We start from the raw sequence: 6,000 nt of genomic DNA on the forward strand, positions 1-6,000 counted from the left end.
GCCAGACAAGCCAAGCCCAGCTACTTTTAGAAAAAATGGGCGTTGACAAAAACGTTTTCTTGCCTTTGAGGCGGGCTGTGTCACAAATGTTCAAATGGCACAACAATTAAATCGGTAAGAAAAGAGTTTTCGGGACCAAATTTTGATAAAATGACTGCAAAATTTAAAAACTGGTGGTGTATCATGAGAGCAGACCGAAAAAAAAATTTCTAAGAAAAATAATTAAGTGAAGTTTTGTGTTTCGACCGAAAGGGGGATTGCGTTTCGAGATTATTTAGTGTTTCTGGCATATGAGTTTTTTGCTGCGGGTTCCTGTGGTTTTCGATTTTCTTTTGCTAGTTTTTTCGGATTTTGTTCAGCGTCAGAACTAAGACAACCAATGTTTGATAGTTTTGTAATATTATATTATGATTAGTAGAGAAGGAATTAACTGCATTTGATAACCCTTTACTTGATAAGACTTTTTTTAAATGCTTATGTTTTCAAAATTTAACAATCGTATGGGTAGAGTAATTGTGTTTTAGTTCATTGAGAGATACTTGGAGACACGTTTCATTGAGGGATGATGTCACGAGTCATTGTCTTCAAAAAAATAAACAGGAAAATGACAACCTTATTCAGTTGATGCGTGTTTAGTTAAAATTGCGCTCAAAGATAAGTAACTGTTTCTCATGGTTCTAAAGAGTAGTTAACAAAATGCATCAATACTTTTTTGGTAAAAGCAAAAAAAAAACAGTTAAATATCATCATTAACATCGTTGCTTGAAAGTTACAAAAGTCATTATTAAACTAGTTTTAAGATTTTTTCAAGGTTCTAAAGAATAGCTAACAAAATGCATCAATACTTTTTAGGTAAAAGAAAAAAAAACAGATAATTATCATCATTAACATCATTGTTTGAAAAAACATTGTTTGTTGTAAAAGTCCTTGTTAAACTAGTAAATGCCAAGTAACTGTGATAACCACATTAGTCTTAAGCTTGACTTGAGATAGTTTTCCGACAACCTGTTTGCTATTTTATTTTTAGTGATTTGTTTTATCTGGTGTTTGTCGTTTGGTTTGTTCTGGAGAACTGTGTATGTGCGGCTTTTTTACCCTACTATATCAGTACTCCTATAGTTTATTTCAGTAACTCCGCCGCTGCTGGTCCCAAGCCCGGAATGAAAAAGGAGGAGGGAAGAACCACTAAAATCATATTGGACATTCTCAAAAGGTTTTAAGAAGTCAGGTTTTAACTTGACTTCAGAATATTTTCCGACAGTTGACTTAAAATTTCAGCTCAAAGAACTGCAGAATTTTGCCAGGTAACCAGGACAAAAAGGGAAATGTAATTTCAAAATATTGCAAGATTCTTGTAGGATGGGTTCAAAATCTTGCAAGAATCTTTCGAGATGAATTCAAATCTTACAAGAATGTAGCAAGATGGATACAAATCTTGCAAGAAGCTTGCAAGAAAAATGGAAGAACTATGCATTCCCTTGCAAGATTTCTAGCAAGAATCTTAAAAAATTTTAAATTTTTTCATCCTCTGAAACTTATTGCAGAACTTGAAACAGACCTTTGGGTTCGTTTTGGCTGTGCTGAGATTGACATGAAGATCTAACCAACAATTACTTATTCATTTTCTCAAAAGATATGATGATCGGATATTGTTGAATTGTTTTTTTTCTGATTTTTCAGAAGTTTAGATCATTCCCAAACATGCATCGCAGTGTGGCTGAACCGTTTCAAAATATTTTTTGTGCCTTGCTTGCCAGAGGGGACATATCTCTTCTTTCGTTTGCACGACTGAGTTCAGATTGCAGATTCAATATCTCTTTCTCGCGCTGAGTAGAATATTCAGTTTGTCCAGTTAAGTGCAGAAATCACCGAAAGGTCTTTACCTTGATCTATTTCTCACTTCTATCAGATCCAATGATGACGGTACTCATGGACGTGCAACTTTGCGAACTAATGTTTCAGCTCATGCTCGAAACTCACTATGGACAGAGGTAGTTTTTGCCGTTTAGAGGCTTTTGTTCGCCTTTTAGCTGTAACTTGTCGTTTTTGGCTGGGTCGCTGTTGCTGTATGGGTCAGCCAACCGAACGTCGCGATCGCTAAAAGTCTCTGCCAAAACATATCTCTCCACAAGCCGAACCTCGAGCTATAAGACAATCTGTTTCGCTGCGCTGAGTCACAAGCTGAGAATCACGACAACATTTTAGGTATTTTGGACTTTTTAAGGTAAGGTAGATCTTAGTGATCAAAGTCAAGAGCAAAAGTATTTTTGAACTATAAGCAACCTTGTACTGAAGTTTGGAAGGCTTCAGTAGTTGCTAGTATTGCTGCTAATTTTTTAAAGAACGCTTGACTAATTCCGCAATTGCGCCATTTTCTTACTAACTTACAATTTTAACACAGGAAGTCTTAAGTTGATCGGGAAACAGAATAGATACAAAGTGAGAGAAAACCGAACAGAATAATTTTTGCCGTGGCTAAAAGTTCTCTGCAAAAACGCTGGCTTGGTTATTTACGCAGACTGACTTACTAGCGATTGCTCTAACACTATTAGTTTTCGGTTGTAAAATCTGACTCTATTGATTGAACTAAACAAATTCGGTAGTTATAATCTGTATTCAATCTCGTACTGAAGATCATAAGTGTACAAAGAAGTTTAGATGTGGTACAAACGGCATGTCACCAAGCTCAACTAGCTTAAGAATTCTGTTAATTTTTAAAATATGCAATATGGATTAAAAATCAAAACGTCGTCTAAACGAAAGCAAGCTGCTCTTGGCATGCATTGAAGCTTCTCAAGAATCTCCATGCAAACCATCAGAGCTTGATGCTTGAGCTCTAATCCATCCCATTTAATTACTCTGACTGATTAGTTAACAATCGGGTCACATTCATTAGTCTTTCGTTTGAATAAAACTGATGCATTTTTCGTTGATTGAGATCGACAATAATTTTAGTGATAAACATTTTTCAACTCTCAGTAAAGATCTAATTTTATCAAACACTGTTGCAATTGCTGCTAGTTTAGTGTAAGAAAGGTCAACTATTGAAGCATTTTTCGGATTTATTTTGAGGAAAAATTCGGCTAAAAAATTCTATTGTTGATTAGGAAAAAATGTATCCAAAACTGAAAACAAACTGTTACTAATGGCGGTAATGAATGAACAAGATTCACAACCGAGCCCAATTGTCGCAAGTTGATTCACCAGTCTTACAACGGCCTGTTCATTTGGGCTGACCGATTCACTAACAGTCTTGAAAACCCTATTAGCTCTAGGGTTGTATAAAGGGAGTGCAACTTTTGTTGATTGAACTTAACAATATTCTTAGTGGTTAAAATATAATCAACCTGGTACTGAAGATTTCATTGTTTCAGTCAATATTAGTAAGGATGGAGCCTTGCAAGAAAGAGCATATGATTGGGAAACTTTGCCAATGACTTTTGCTACCGTACAAAGTTTTAATACGAAGGGCCTAAATTTGATTAAAAATCAAAACTCAATCAAAATCAGTAGAACTATTTATTGCTCATTGTAACCTCACGGCCACTCACGAATTCGCTGAATCTAAATCGCCATACCAAAAATTTAGTTGCGTGATTGAAAAAAAGGAATGTAACCTTAATTGTTGAAAGGAATGTAAATATTGTTGATTGAAATTAGCAATATCCTTTATGATCAAGAATATTTGAACCCGTACTGGAAATTGTAAGTCTTCCGTCAATGTTAGCATTGCCGTCAGGGTCTTGTTAGGCGCCTTTATTTGCTGAGCAATTCTGTCAAAATTTTTGGTGTTACAAAAATGCCAAATGTTGGTTAGGAATCAAAATATAGTCAAAACGATTGCCTAATGCTCTTTTTAGCTGCTGCGGCTGCTGAGGCAATTAAGTGGAACTAAAATTAACCGAGTTTGAAGCAGGCCTGTTATTTGCATACACTGATTATTAGGCGAGCTAGAAAAAATATCTCTCGTTCTGTAGTGTAAAAAGACTGTTACATTTGATGTTTGAACCCGGGTTGACAAAACTTACCAACCATAAAAAGTTCCATAATGGTCCCATAAAGTTCCATAGAAAATTTCCTTCTATGAACTTGCTATGATTTGTAAGTTTCCATAATGGTCCATTTTATGGTTAGTAAGTTTCCATAAAAAGAATTATGGTCGTGTTATGGTTGGCAATATATCATTATGGAACTCTATGGTTGTCAAATTACCATTATGGAACTTTCTATGGTTTGTAAGTTTACCATTATTGAACTTTCTATGGTTTGTAAGTTTACCATTATGGAAATTTCTATGGTTTGTAAGTTTACCATTATGGAAATTTTTATGGTTTGTAAGTTTACCATTATAGAACTTTCTATGGTTTGTAAGTTTACCATTATGGAACATTCTATGGTTAATAAGTAACCAATACCTAAACACTTAGAGTTCACATGTGGTTTTCATCTAAAACTTAGTTCTAAAATGAATAAAAGTACAGCTGTCGTTTGGAGCAAACTAAAAGACTATATTAATGCAAGTTTGTTTTTTTTTCTAATTTAGATCTACCCATTTGTCGTCTCAATAGGTGAACAAAAAAAACTAAGACGCAAGCTTTATTATCTGGAAAAACTACACAATAAAAAAGTTCGGAAAACAAATAAACTTTTGCTGGAATTAATCTCGAAAATAATCAATCATGTTCAAACACGTCTAGCAATGGGGTGAGGAAAGTCTTTGAGTTATACAAAATTTTGACCATTTTTCCTTAAATTTGAGAAGCAGTACATTCAGATTGTTTTCCACACAACTCGACTTCAATAAAGGAGAAAATTTTCAGACTGATGTCTTCGGGTTTTTCTGTCTTCAGAACTTTAAAAGTAGAAACGATCGCGTAGTTGACATCTCTGGCTGAATGAAATTGTTCAACAAGGCCGTAAACTGCAGTGTCATCTCGAATAAATGAAATGCATGCATTGTGCTTGTTTTTCTGGAATGAATGAATATTAAAATTCTTGACTCGTAAACTGTCAAAAAAAGTTTTTTCCAATTCACAAGTTGTCAAAACCATAGGAACGCGTAAATTTTGATGCATTGTTTCTCTTTTCCTTCAAAGTTTTTGACAAAAACCAAGTAGAGCATCGTTTGCAGGCATTTCTCGTCTGATCTTTTTGTTTCTGTTATACCTTTCTACGATCAAACGCAAATGGTTAACGGTTCCAGTGAACTTTGTTTTCAAAAGGTAGTTTGCCGACTCAAACATTATCGCTGATGTGCACCATAGAGGTCCATAATTTTTGACTTGCCACGAAAGATGATTCAGGGAGTGAACGTATGGTGAGAAAACATCGGGGCCACGAATTTCTTCGATTTGGCGCAGAATCTTTTTTATCAACTTATCGTCTTCATTGACAAAGATATTAGAAGAGAGAAGCAGTCTTCTAAAGTAGCTCAAGAGATGAAGTCGTTCATACAAAGCTGGAGATATCGAGCCACGCAAAACAATGGGACCCACATAGAGCAACCAAACTTTAATTTCATTTGCTTTGAAGAACTTAATTTCATTCAATGGTCGCAATTTTCGTTTGAAATCGTCGGTTAACTAAAAAAATAACAAACACGGTTTTCTATTTTTGGTAATTTTACTAGCTATAAGCTAACCTTCACACCACGAAGAGAAGCATCGAAGCCAGCCAGTCTTCTCTTGAAACTGTCTTTGATAATAAAGAGATCTGTTCTGGCTACACCCAACAAAATCTGATGCATATAGTCTGTTGGAGCGGACAGCGGCAGCTTTGGCACAATATCAAAAATTTTAGCAGGACCCTTGACTCCCTCATAAGAGGAGCAGTTACTGTCCGCTACGAATTGCAGATAGGTTTTTTGTTCTTCGGGGGTTCGCATTGGAAATCGTTGGTTAGGATAATATAGGTTGTTGTCTCCACGCAGGCACTCGACATTACATAGAGCGCAGCCGTAGTACGCATTAAACTGTTGCATATTGAGGAGAGAGCTTTTTG

This window comes from Convolutriloba macropyga, chromosome 13 (assembly GCF_964194025.1).
Source record: "Convolutriloba macropyga chromosome 13, txConMacr16.3, whole genome shotgun sequence".
NCBI lineage: Eukaryota > Metazoa > Xenacoelomorpha > Acoela > Convolutidae > Convolutriloba > Convolutriloba macropyga.